At 39.9% G+C, this 13836-nt stretch overlaps 1 protein-coding gene across 2 annotated transcripts in view; it reads right to left on the bottom strand.

Moving 5' to 3' along the window:
• Nucleotides 1-13836, bottom strand: part of Fs (Follistatin) — an 859985-nt gene that overhangs the window by 517408 nt on the left and 328741 nt on the right. The window lies entirely within an intron of this gene.

Genomic DNA, 13836 nt, shown 5'->3' on the forward strand with positions numbered 1-13836 from the left:
GCCAAGGGCGTGCGCAGTTAGAGTCCAAGTTAATCATATGTGTGAGCATGAGCGCGCACGGTGTTTGAATTTGACAGATCAACACAGAACACGTGCCTGTGCACGGGTTTTCTTCGTGCTCAGAGCGAACTCTCGCGGTGATTACGTGGTCTAGTCATGCAACTCCAGGCTGACTTTCGACTCACTATTTTTGCTGACTGAAACACATGAGTTCTAGCAAACTACAATCGGCGATCGATATATTTTGTTCAGAACACACCAGAATCGGAGACTATTTACGCTACTATGTTCGTCCACATATGTGAGAACTCATCTCTAGTTCAACAGGCAAGTACGGTCCACACTACTAGATCTATTACGATGAAGAGGAGGAGGTTAAAAAGTTCTTGTATTCTGCACTACGAAGTCCGTTCACATATTTGGATCGTTCCTAGGTCTACAGATGAGGACAGTGAGCGCTACTAGAGGTAGGAGGAAGAGGAGGTGGAGGGAGAAGAAGACGAAGAGGCCATACATGTGGACGCTACTAGATCTATGAGGAGGAGATGGTTAAAGAGCTAGTCGTCCACACTACTAGGTCTATCGACATATGTGAATCATCTGTTAATTATCATTGACGCTCAGTGCACTTGATGCACACTGAATTCTTGTAGTGATCACGTCACATTCAGTTGATATTTTCTTTAATTTTAGTCAAGTGCCGGAAACTTTTCTACTGAAAGAAATCTTTTTATACTGATCTGATATACCTGTGCCATTCTTGTGGTATATAGCTGGAACATTGAACAGACTTACCCGATAAGTGTAAAAAAATGATACATATCGTATTGTCAGCGTACCTTATCTTCTTAACTGGAGGATTGAAGCTATCGTAAGATATTCATCTAGACAACTGATAGAAGTCCGCCTCTGTGGTGTAGTGGTTAGCGTGATTAGCTGCCACCCCCGGAGGTCCGGGTTCGATTCCCGGCTCTGCCACGAAAATTTGAAAAGTGGTACGAGGGCTGGAACGGGGTCCACTCAGCCTCGGGAGGTCAACTGAGTAGAGGTGGGTTCGATTCCCACCTCAGCCATCCTAGAAGTGGTTTTCCGTGGTTTCCCACTTCTCCTCCAGGCAAATGCCGGGATGGTACCTAGTTTAAGGCCACGGCCGCTTCCTTCCCTCTTCCTTACCTGTCCCATCCAATCTTCCCATCCCTCCACAAGGCCCCTGTTCAGCATAGCAGGTGAGGCCGCCTGGGCGAGGTACTGGTCATTCTCCCCAGTTGTATCCCCGACCCAAAGTCTGAATCTCCAGGACACTGCCCTTGAGGCGGTAGAGGTGGGATCCCTCGCTGAGTCCGAGGGAAAAACCGACCCTGGAGGGTAAACAGATTACGAACGAACGAACAACTGATAGAAAGAAGCGATCATGTCATTAAATTACGACCTTGGCATTTGCTTGACAATCGTGTTATTAGAATGACATCTCTTCTATGTCGTAGAACTTCGAACAGATCTATTTGATAAGAGTAAAACAATAGGCTATCACATGATCAGCGTAACGTATCTTCTTTATTTCTGGTTTGAAGCTACTTTGAGATAACGCTCGTAACAAATTTTGTAGGAAAATTATGGGGTTATACCTTTGTTGGCAGAGGTGGCTAAAGGCGCATAAGGATTGACGTGATTATAAAGCAATGTATGTTTATAGAGGCGACTAAAAGCGTATAAAGACTGACATGATTTTGAAGTAAACGGGAATGATGTCCTGGTGGTGGTGGTGGTGGTGGTGGTGATTATTGTTTTAAGAGGAAGTACAACTAGGCAACCATCCTCGATATAACACTAATCAGAGGGAAAAAAGAGGGAAGGGGTCCGGCACTTCGAAAAATGAAGATATCGGCCAAAGGAAGACAAGGGTCACGAAGGGCGTGAAAACGAAAGACTCCCTAGCCCTCGCAAACCTAATAGCGTCGGGGTCGAAAAGAACAAGAGTTGACCAAGGGAGGTCGGACAGGATAGATTAAAGTGAGGAGCCTGGCACAAGTAAGTGGAAGCAATGCCAGGACTCAGCTGAGGACCCCGTGGTCACCAACCCACGCTCCAAAGTTCAGAGCCCCTGAGGCCCTTTTTAGTCGCCTCTTACGACAGGTAGGAGATACCGTGGGTGTTATTCTACCGCCCCCACCCACAGGGGGGAATGACGTCCTGTCTTAATGTTTTGTCGTTTTACAATCGTAGTTAAAATAAATAAGGCCGAGTGAGTTGGCAGTGTTGTTAGGGGCGTGCAGCTGTGAGCTTGCATTCGGGAGATACTGGGTTCGGACCCCACTGTCGGCAGACCTGAAGTTTGCTTCCCATTTTCAAACCAGGCTGTACCTTAATTAAGGACGCGGTCGCTTCCTTCCCTCTTCTAGCCCTTTCTTGTCCCATCTCACCGTAAAACATCTCTGTGTCGGTGTGAGGTAAAGCTAATTGTAAACAAGTAAGGAAGGGTGAACACTCGTAAAACTAGGACTCACAGCACTGACTAAGGAACTGCACAAGCAAATGCTGGGGTAGAGGTGATTAAATGCGTAAGATATAAGACATGATTATTAAGTAAACGGGAATTGATGCCATGACTTACAATTTTTTTATAACATTGCTGTCAACGTTGAATTGAAGAAGGGGAAAATCGTATAACTAGAACTTTTTTCTCGTCGCGCTGGGATCGAACACAGTAATTTGAGCTCTGCAACCTACCAAGACCAGCCAAATTATGTGAAGTTGTGAGAGCCTGAGATTGCCCTGACCAGGCTAGCTTGCATATGCTGGTTTTTTTAGAGGGGATTAAAAGCGCGTAAGACATGATTAATAAGTAAACGCGTACAGACTCGACTAAGGAAAAGAAGAAGAAGAAGAAGAAGCAGAAGGGAGAACACTTTAAAATTTAGAAATCCCAGCACTTAGCCTCGCATCTAGAAACCGAACTTGTGTAGAAAGCAGAGTTAATCTTGCATCACAGTTCGACAGAATCTTTAAAATGAAGTGGAAGATTAGTAAAACTATGACACATACAACTAAAATATTTACAGGCTAATATTGGGGTTTATAGAGGTGATTGAAAACTTATAAGACACTATTATTAAATAAACGCGTGCATTTAAGGCAAAAGGAGAACACTCATAAAACTAGGAACTCGCCAACTCGCTTAGGATTCTTTATGTCCTTCTTAACTACTCAGTACGGATATCTTCCTAGTCCTTGCTCTTTTCTCCCAGCTACATAACTCTTCTGTTCAAGGTACTCACTCCTACAATAAGCCTGCGGTTTTAGAAGGTAAGCAGCAGCTTGAAATAAGACTAGCAAACTTCTGTACAGATGTGAGAGCCGGAGATTGCTCTGGCCAAGCTAGCTCGCAAATGCTGGGGTTTGCAGAGATGGATAAAAGACATGATTATTAAGTAAACCCGTGCACATAAGACTCGACTAAGGAAAAGAGGACCATGTGAGTTGGCCGCGCGATTAGCTTGCATTTGGGAGATAGTGTGTTCGAATTCCACTGTTGGCATTACTGTAAACGGTTTCCCCAGTTTCCCATTTTAACACCAGCCAAATGGATTGTACCTTAATTAAGGCCAGGGCCACTTCCTTCCCACTCCTAGCCCTTTCTTATCCCACATTGAAAATGAATAGCAACAAAGCAATCAAGCTATTATTACGAAAACTTGAGATAACTCTAGCAATGCCAGCATACTGCTGTGCGGGAGGACTTATGGGTAAAAGAGGGAGAGCATCATGTACTTTATGAACTCTAGATCAATTTGTGTGGAAACGGTAGGAATGGGATACTGCTGGGAGAGGGATTGTATAGAACACCAAGGGATATGTAAAAAAAAGAAGTAATTCTAAGAGTTAAGGAGAATTAAAAGCAACAAATTGCTACACAGTACAAAAATAAGAGGACCCTGGAAGAATTTTGCAGTGTAATTGGGAGAATGAAGACTAAAAGATAATATGGTAAAAAGGGAAATGAGAGGTATAATATGGTTGTTAATGGGGGTACACAAAAATGAAGCCCTCAGGCAAAATGAAGATGAAAATGTTTACTATGATTTAAAAAATGCGTTTGGCACATCTTTCAAAAACTGTTTAGAGAAGAAGGAAATTAGAGGAAAATGTATGGATGAGGATATGAAGAAAATTATAAACGCAACTCAGTTGTATACGGTTGTTACGGTATTGAACAGAAAGTGGATGCAGATGTTTGTTGGGTTATCAGTGTAGCCATGTTTAGAAAATACAGCATCTCATGAGATACATGTTAGAAGCGGAAATATAGCTAAGGAAACCTAAACAATAAATTTTGTTGTAGTCCAGAACAAATAGGTACGTAGATTATAGTTATAGCATATAATTAAATCACCGTTGTATTAGCTTCCACATTCTTAACAGTATAATATTAATAAGGGACGGATTTTAATTACCTAAAATTCTTCAAAATATGCAAGCAAATATGTACCAAATATCTTTAATATATGACCGAAAAAGGAAAAAATATGACCTCACATTATAATTGACTAATTTAGGCCAAAAAATGAACATCTGTCAGTTTTGTTTGTTACATTCAATTTCTGTTAATCATAAAGTTCTTTTTTTCTTCATATATGGCAGCACACTTATCCTGAAAATCAAGAAATAATTAGCAATAGATGATGATATGATTTAACTAGTTCTGAATGGGCAAATTTCTATAAAAATAACGATGAAAATATCCATACCAGGTCTTGGTATTCCTTTCCGGCGGTGCAATTGCACTGGATGATCACGTGCATTTTCAAATTGTCGAACTCGAAACCTCTTCGGTAGTAAGAAAGAATGTTTCTGTACCTGGAGAAACTCCCCTTGACGTCACACGATTTTATGGGGGCAAATTTGAACAAGGTTATGTCCTCCGGAGAAAACTGCTGCTGTAAATCCCCCAATGTTGTATGGTGTTCACAAAGAATGTCAGTTATCTTACAAAGCACAGAATAACCTTCATTTGAGAACAACACTCTTTGCAGTTTTTCAGAATATTTCTTCAGCCTCCTTCACCCTTCCATTTATTTAAATCACACTCAATGTTCTTCACAATATCTAACGTGTCACGTAGTAGAAGCCCCACAGTTTCAAGACGAGTGAATACACTTGGTATCACACCGATATTCGATTATATGAACGCCAAATTTCCGACCAAGCTGGCAGAAGTAAACAAATTTTGCACAATCTTGACAGATGATGAATCGCAAGGATCAAATTCCTGAACAGCCGTCTTGAATTAATCATAATTGCTTCAGTAGTATTGAACAGCGTCGAGCCAAGTTCTCCAACGAGTAATGACAGGCTGTGGTGGAAGAGGCTGAGTAGGAGCACATTTTTCAGCTATTGAAGTCGATGGGGAACCTTCGGGAATACTTTCGTGCCATTTTCAATTAACTTATCTACTTCAGGGTAGTTGATCGGAATCTCCTCGGCCACTCTATGCAAAGCATGGACAAGGCACGTTACGTGGACCATTTTCGGATAAAGTAGATTTAGTCCTTTGGCTGCCTTCTTCTTATACGGGGCGGCTTCAGTTACAAGAAATAGTATGTTATTTCTTTTTACTTTTTCTGGCCTCGGTAACTTCATAGCATCATCAAACAGCACTGCAATGTAGGAATGATTTACTTCCTTTAAAACCGCACACGTCAGGAGAAACACATTGTCATCTTTCAGAATGCCAATAAATACGTTAGCTACGTACCTCCCATTTACGTCAGTTGTTTCGTCCAATGAAACTCATCTTGTGATTGAGAACTTCAGATCTTATCTTCTTTAAAATATCTTCATAGAGACTCGAGATATAAAATGTCCTCAAAGTTGATACATTGATTCGTTGATTCTCTAAGAAGGACCTAAAGTTTGTACTGTTCAGTTTTTTCCAAGGGAATATTTGAAGTAACCATCATCCTGCAGAGATACTTACAGAATTCCGATCTGTTCTCTGACGGAGCAGTAGCTGCACATGAGGCCTTAATGCTGCCTATTCTCTGCCGCGGAAGATTTTATTGAGCACTTCTGATGTTTAGTTGTATCGCAGTTCTGTTGCACATTAAAACGTTTCTGAGCACATACCTTCACTTCACATAGTTTACAGTACGAAATAACATCATCACTACTAGAATTCTGCTCTCCAAATTCCTTAACAAACTGCCTTAATGTCACACTCTCTGAACACTTCGCTTTAGGCACGTTGAAACTACACTGAATAAGTGGTCTCAAAACAAGCCAGATAGTCCTCTATTTTCTAGCAAGCAGAAATACCAGTTCATTAGCTACGTATGCACCCCAGGATGCCTTTCTCCTGAGTATTGTCAATCACTTTGTGATCCTCATTAGATCCCTTGTTCATAATCCCAGTTACCTGCTACTTGCCCATTCCCGCATACAGAGTCATAATCAGACCACAAATGGACTCCCTAACTATTACAGGAAGATTCCCTCGCTGAATAGCTGACCACAAAAATTCGCTCAATATGAAAATCCTTAGAATATGTCAGGAAATATGACTTTATTGCGCGTCAAGCAGAAATGTGACCAATGTCATAAATTTGTCCAAAATATGACTTTTCAAGCAAAAATATGACATTTCATTAAAATCCGCCCCTTAAATATTAATATTCGCTTCAGGTGTCAGGCCTGGTATGAAGGGACTGAGAATGACTGCTATGGTGATATTCACTTCGGGGGGGTCACGTTTTCGGGGTATCTGATGGGCCTCTATAGCACGTCCGACAAGTTTGATTTCTTTACAATAGTGAATGTAATACTCCTTTCAGGCTATTATTTCTCTGCTCAATTTCTAACCACTTAAAAGTGTTAAATTTTGGTTATAATGTACGTTAACGCTGTTTTCTTTACATTTTATTTCTTATTTGTCTTACTACTGCATGTTTTTCTACTATGCCATATGGTATAAAATGATTATTAAAACTGCATGTATCAAAATAAAACAGTACAATAAACGATACCCTCCCCCTAATCGGATGATTCTGAAATTGGCATTATTTTATTTTACATTACTTTGTGTGTCAATTCCCGTAGCCAGGAAATATTGCGTGTATTTCTAATAGATCAGGTAATTTATTCTCTTTTAAGGGCCTCAGAGATACATTTCCTTCCGTTTTCTCCATTCTTTCATGCTTTTCCGCCTTGTATTCCACCTTAACAAAGTTTCTTCTACATAGTGAAAAAATTAACGATTGTTGGACTTGCACTAGTAATGGATATCGGTAACAATTTTCACCCTGATCACTTAGCAGTACCACGTTCGACGTAACAGATGTATGCTTGACATTCTCCTTTAAGACGGAAAAGCGTAATTATCTGGCAAACTGATAGAGTTACGAATGTATATGAACATTTTTTGTAAGAAATGTAAATCTAAATCCTGCATGTAGGCTCCGTTTTTAAAATAGAAATAACAGTTTATTTGTCAATTTAGTTTTAGTAAGTGCTAAAACACATAGAAAGTCATGGTTTCCTGACCGTTGAATTTAGGATGAAAAATCGCATGAACATTTTTTGTAAAATGGAAAATGGAAAGCGGACTTGGTGGGCTCCATTTTTAGTAAGACTAATACAGTAGTTCCTAATCTAATATTCCCTGCATTACCTGACTCCAGTCGGCTGTACTCCATTACTTTCGTTTTGGATTTACTCATTTTCACCTTGTACTCCATCTCCAAGGCTGTGCCCCTTTAAATCAGCAAGTTGTACAGATCATCTGCAGACTCGAAAAAAATTAGAGTTTTGATTTCCTCTCCTTGGATTGCGATTCCTTCCCCAAATTCCCATTTGATTTCCTTTACCGTATGTTCTATACTCTACAAACATTGAAAAGAAAAGGGAACAAACCACAGCCTTGTCTCGCCCCTTTCTGGATTGATGTTTTTTTTTTCATAGCCCTCGGTTCTTAGCACTCTAGCCTAACTTTTGCGCAGACATGTGAACACTTATTTCTTCCACATCATCGTACACTATATTCAGGGTGTATGCAAGTAATTATTACACGCAGATTTGTTGATAACATTGTTATTTCACCTGAGTCTGAAGAAGATCTGGAGAAATTGTTGAATGGTATGGGCACAGTCTTGGAGAAGGCGTACAAGAAAATAAAGAAATCCGTATCAAAAGTGATGGAGTGCAATTGAAGTCAGGTGTTGCAGGAAATATTAGATACGAAATGAACTCTTAAAGGAAATGAATGAATATTTTTACTTGGGTCGTAGAATAACTTACGATAGGAGAAGAAAGGAGGACGTAAAATGTAGACTAGCACAATCAGAGCCTTTCTTAACCAAATACATTTTTCACTTCAAACATTGATATACAGTACAATGTTACAGAGAAGTTTTGGAAGATTTCTGTCCGGAGCAACGCATTGCATGGAAGTGAAACATGGACGGATACTAGCTCAGAAAGAAAGAGCAGATTTTGAAATGTGGCCATACAGAAGAATCCTATAGGTGAAATGGGTAAATAAAGTCACGAACGAAGAGATATTGAATCGAATTGGTGAAAGGAGAACGATCTGGCGAAATTTGACCAGAAGAAGAGGTATAATGATAGGAAACATCTTCAGACATGCAGGACTTGTTCAGTTAATTCTGAGGGAAGTGTAAGCGGAGAGAATGGTAGGGGTGTAGACCAGGGCGTGAATGTTTTTTTACTTCTTCAACATCGCACTAACACATCGAATGTTTTCGGTGACGGAATTATGAGAAAGGGCTAGGAATGAGAAGGTAGCAGCCGTATCTGGTGTGAAAATGGGAAACGACAGAAAAATCACCTAAGAGATACCAACGGTGGGGTTCAAGCCCACTATCTCCCGAATGCGCGACCCTAACAGCACGGCCAACTCACTCGGTAGTCTCTAGACTGATGACCCATACAACTGAAATTGGCTGAATAGATCCTCAGATTACCGTCCACATGCAAACTAACAAATTTCTCTCTTTATGAGATTAATACAGATAACTGATTCAGTCCGGTGGTATTTGAAGGTGCTCAAATACGTCAGCCTCGTGTCGGTAGATTTAAAAGAAAAGAAAAGATGAAGGAGAAGAAGGAACTCGTCACTGCCCATTGCCAGACGTTTGATACACTGCATCGGTAGACGGAAAGCTTAACCACCACTACAAGTTTGACGTAATACACAATTATTGTACACGTTAATTGAGAATTGCACTTGGTGGTAGTGGTGGTGATGAGTGTTTACTGCAATTCTACTGGTTCTTTTTGTATAGTAGTTGTGTATAATAATAATAATAATAATAATAATAATAATAATAATAATAATAATAATAATAATAATAATAATAATAATAATAATAATAATAATAATAATAATAATAATAATAATCCGAGAACTAACAACCAAAGGGAAGGATGACATACCGTATTTCAGGAAATATTGGGAATGTACAGTACGACTCATCTTTATAAAGTCTCCTTAAGGAAGGAAATTTTAATTTTTTTGCTATTTTGCTTTACGTCGCACCGACACAGATAGGTCTTACGGCGACGATGGGACGGGAAAGGCCTAGGAATGGGAAGGAAGCGGCCGTGGCCTTAATTAAGGTACAGCCCCAGCATTTGCTTGGTGTGAAAATGGGAAAGCACGGAAAAAGATCTTCAGGGCTGCCGACAGTGGGATTCGAACCCACTATCTCCCGTATGCGAGCTCACAGTAAGGAAGGAAAAGGAAACATGAGAATATGTAACAAATAATTACGGGAGCTGATACTGGAAGAATGATACAAGGTAAACGGCGAGCTAGTTATTGAAGTGTAAACATGAGGCATATCAAATTTACAAGGATGAAGGTCGTGTATTAAATTACCTACGAACTTCTGGACATAACCTCAATTTATACATTTAAATATTTCAAAGGAAGTAGCATGCCAAATGTGACTTGCATTAAATCAAACGTAGGCAAAGTGAACAATGTGACAAAATTAATAGGTATGTGAAATATCACTTGCATCAAAGGACTGTGTGTCATTAAGTTCAATGCTATTAACAGGGAATACAAAGGAAGTATGTATGCCAGATGTTTTATATGTGTATTGAAGTACTGTTTGTGTACCGTCGTGTTACGTCACTGGCCTCTGAAGAAGGCGCATTTGATTCGAATCGTGGTCAATGAATGTGAGATTTTTATTCGGATTACAAGTAGAAATGGAGGACCTGGGCTACGATCACATCAACCGCGACGGAGATTTTCGAACTGTCTTACTCATAATCATGTTATTCGCCAAGCGAGTTGGCAGCGCGGTACGGTCATGTGGCTGTAGACTTTCAATCCCGAGAGAGTGAACTCGAACCCCACCGTCGGCAAATGGTTATCAGTAACTTTGCATTCTAACATGACACCAGCACTGGAGTTGCACTTTAATTACGGCTAATGCCAATATTTTCCCTGACCTAATCCTTTTGCTTATCAGTGCCCGAAAACGCACGAATGAGAGTGGGACGTAGAGCAGATACAAAAGATGTACTGTAGTAGAAAGGCACCGATAACTTTTATACATAACGTGCAGAAAAGAAATTCATTTACCATAGGAAGCAATAATCATAATAAAAATTTTCATGGCCGATATTAACAGCGTAAAGTCACCCGTCCCGTAACCGGAATTATGTGGTTTTCCATTTTCACACCAGGCAAATTCCTGGCCTGTACCTTAATTACACTACTAATTAAGGCCACGGCCGCTTCCTTCTCACTCCTAGGCCTTTCCTATCACATCATCGCCTTAAGACCTATTTTTGTCGGTGCGACGTAAAGCAAAGAGAAATAAACCGGAATTGCTTTAGTGAAATAAAACAGAAATAAAATAACACACATATTTATGTACCTAAAATAAAATAACATTAATGGCAAGTCTTTCAGTGAATCTTATAAATAAAATTCTAGGGATTCCGCTGTCTGTAATATCATTTATTTCGCCAAATTTTGATATATTTATCCGTTTTAGGTCAACTAGAGATCATATCTGTAGCTTTTAGCATTCGTGCCTGTTTGTCTGTTTGTTTGTTTGTTTGTCTATTTGTCCGTTTGTCTGTTTGTTCCACCATCTCGGGTAAACGGCTGAATAGATCTCAACCAAACTTCATATTTAGAGTCTACTAATCCAGGAGCAGGTTTTTGACATGCACATCGTTTAAAAATCTCTAAATAAGTTAGACTATGGGTTTATAGGAATACTAGAAGACATTTTTCAGTTTTCTCTTACGCTATTGATTGCATGACCAAACTTCATGTATGTATGTATGTTTAGTCCTCAGCCCGAAGGCTGGTTGGATCCTCAACAGCTCCGCCATCAGCTGTCATAGATGGCCTGGGCATCACTGAAGAGGCGTACTAGGGAAATGAGGAGTGAGGTAGTTTCCCGTTGCTTTCCTCACCGAGCCAGAAGTTGCTATTACATATCAGTCTGCCAAGCCCACTGAAATGCATGCACCAACCGACCCTATGAGCAATATTTTCACACCATTCATAGCAGGGACTGGCTGCAGAAGGAATGGCATTACTAGCATCACTCATACCTCAGTCACTTTCATTTTGTCAAAGCCAAGGATAAAGCTGAGACAGATCAATGAAAGTAACAAAATTGCTCTAGCCCATACCAGAAGACATAGTGCACTGTAAACACTACATCTTGCCAGCAAAGGCAGACCAAACTTCATATTTAGAGTATATTCATTCATGAGCATGTTTCAATATGCATATCTTTCAAAAATTCACCCAACAGACAGGGGATTTATAGGAAGACTAGAAGAGATTTTTTCAATTTTATTTTACATTATTTACTATATCTCAACCAAAGTTCACATTTAGAGTCTAATCATTCAGGAACATGTATCAATATCCATATCTTTTAAAAATCACCTAAGAGACTGGGGGTTTATAGGAAGACTAGAAGTGTTTTCTCAATTTTCTTTTACATTATTGATTATATTTCGACCAAACTTTATATTTAGAGTCCAGTCATCCGGGATCAGGTTTAGATATGCATAATATTTAAAAATCACTGAAAAGGCTGGGGGTTTATAGGAAGACCAGAGGAGATTTTTCCAATTTTCTTTCACACTATTGAATATATCTGACCAAACTTCCTGTTTAGAGTCTACTCATCCAGGAGCAGGTTTCGATATGCATATCATTTAAAATCACTACATAGAATGGGATTTCATAGGAAGACCAAAAAAGGTTTTTTTAATTTCCTCTTACACTATTGATTAAATGTAAAATCTGTGTACTATATTATGTGAAACGCCCCTTTATTTTAATTATTTTTATGTTCGTAATTTCACTTAATCTTCAAATGACGGAGAAAAATTCTATTTTCTACGGGCTTCATGCTCTGCAGCCAGTGACATACACACTCGCACAACTACAGTTATTTGAAGGATCCATAATTGGAAAAAATCAGAGGATGCATAATATTTCTCCCGGCTTGTAAATTATCACCACGTAATGTATCTGAACACCGAGGAAACATGAGGTAGAACTTTTCTTTTTGGTGTCTGTCCGTTTGGATATTCCTAAACATGGAAAATTGGTGGACTTATTTCAACCAAATCTCACTCCGGATTGTGTTATCAGCTGCACATGATATCACGGTAATCACGTGGAGTTGGTATTTATAGGAAGATTACTCTCAAATATTTTCCTTGATATTAGGTCTATCAAAAGGCTGTGTATAACAAAAGTTTAAATATAGGCCTATGCTATTTCCGTTGCTTTATGCCATGTACGTATTTATCGTACGACGGACAATAACGCAGATCATTACGAAAAATTGGATTTTTATTCCAAGGCCCGTGGGACATGTCGCGCATGTCACTTCAAGGTGGGTAACGGGAAAATCTAAAGAACAATTTTACTCTTTTCGGTAGGGCAGATACGAGGGCGAATCAAAAAGTAGGTTACACTTTCAAGTTATGGCCATTTATGATACCACCTACACATATGCAAGACGGCTATGACAACATACAATGTAAGTTCACTTTTCTACAAACTCCACAAGAGACTCTAAACACGTCTCGGAACGGTCAACCAACTTTTCGATTCGAATGCGTAGAAATCGCCTCCAGCGCGATGTAACCACCTGGGGATAGCTGCTTTCACCTAGTCATCGTTTCGGAATCATCGTCCACCGAGATCCTTTTACAGCTTACCGAACACATGAAAATCGCATGGCGCTAAATCTGGACTGTATGGAGGATGTTGCCATATCGTCCACTTGAATCGCTGCAGCAGTTCGGACGTTTGGCGAGCCGTGTGAGGTGTTACAGATAATAAGATAATTTTGTTCTTTAATTAGCCAGAAGCATACGACGCGGAGGAGTCGCATTTAAACACCCACAAATGCCACCGACCTCAGTCGGGAACGACTAACCAGCTGTGCCACTGTCAAGGGAGGCTATGGTACATGGGCGACCGATTCGATCCACCTTTGGTACATGTACAGGTGTATAACAGGTTCAAGTAGTTAGGCGCAATTCTGAGCCGTTTCCAAGAAATTAATTAATGACAAATTTCAGCGCCTTATGTGCAAGCTATGTTTGCGTAACAACGAGCGCGCGCGCAGCGGCAAGCGCTCCGCCTCTCAAGCGCGAGATCGTTGGATCGAATCATGCCGATCTCTCACAAATTAAGGTGTCTTCAGTAATGTTCATTTTCGAATCAATTCCAATAAATTATTTCTTTAACAGGAAAACTGTTCTAAAAATCGTACAGGAGCTGTTTGAAAAATTAATACTTCTATTCCCAATATTTTG

Source organism: Anabrus simplex, chromosome 2 (assembly GCF_040414725.1).
Source record: "Anabrus simplex isolate iqAnaSimp1 chromosome 2, ASM4041472v1, whole genome shotgun sequence".
In the NCBI taxonomy this organism is placed as follows: Eukaryota; Metazoa; Arthropoda; class Insecta; order Orthoptera; family Tettigoniidae; genus Anabrus; species Anabrus simplex.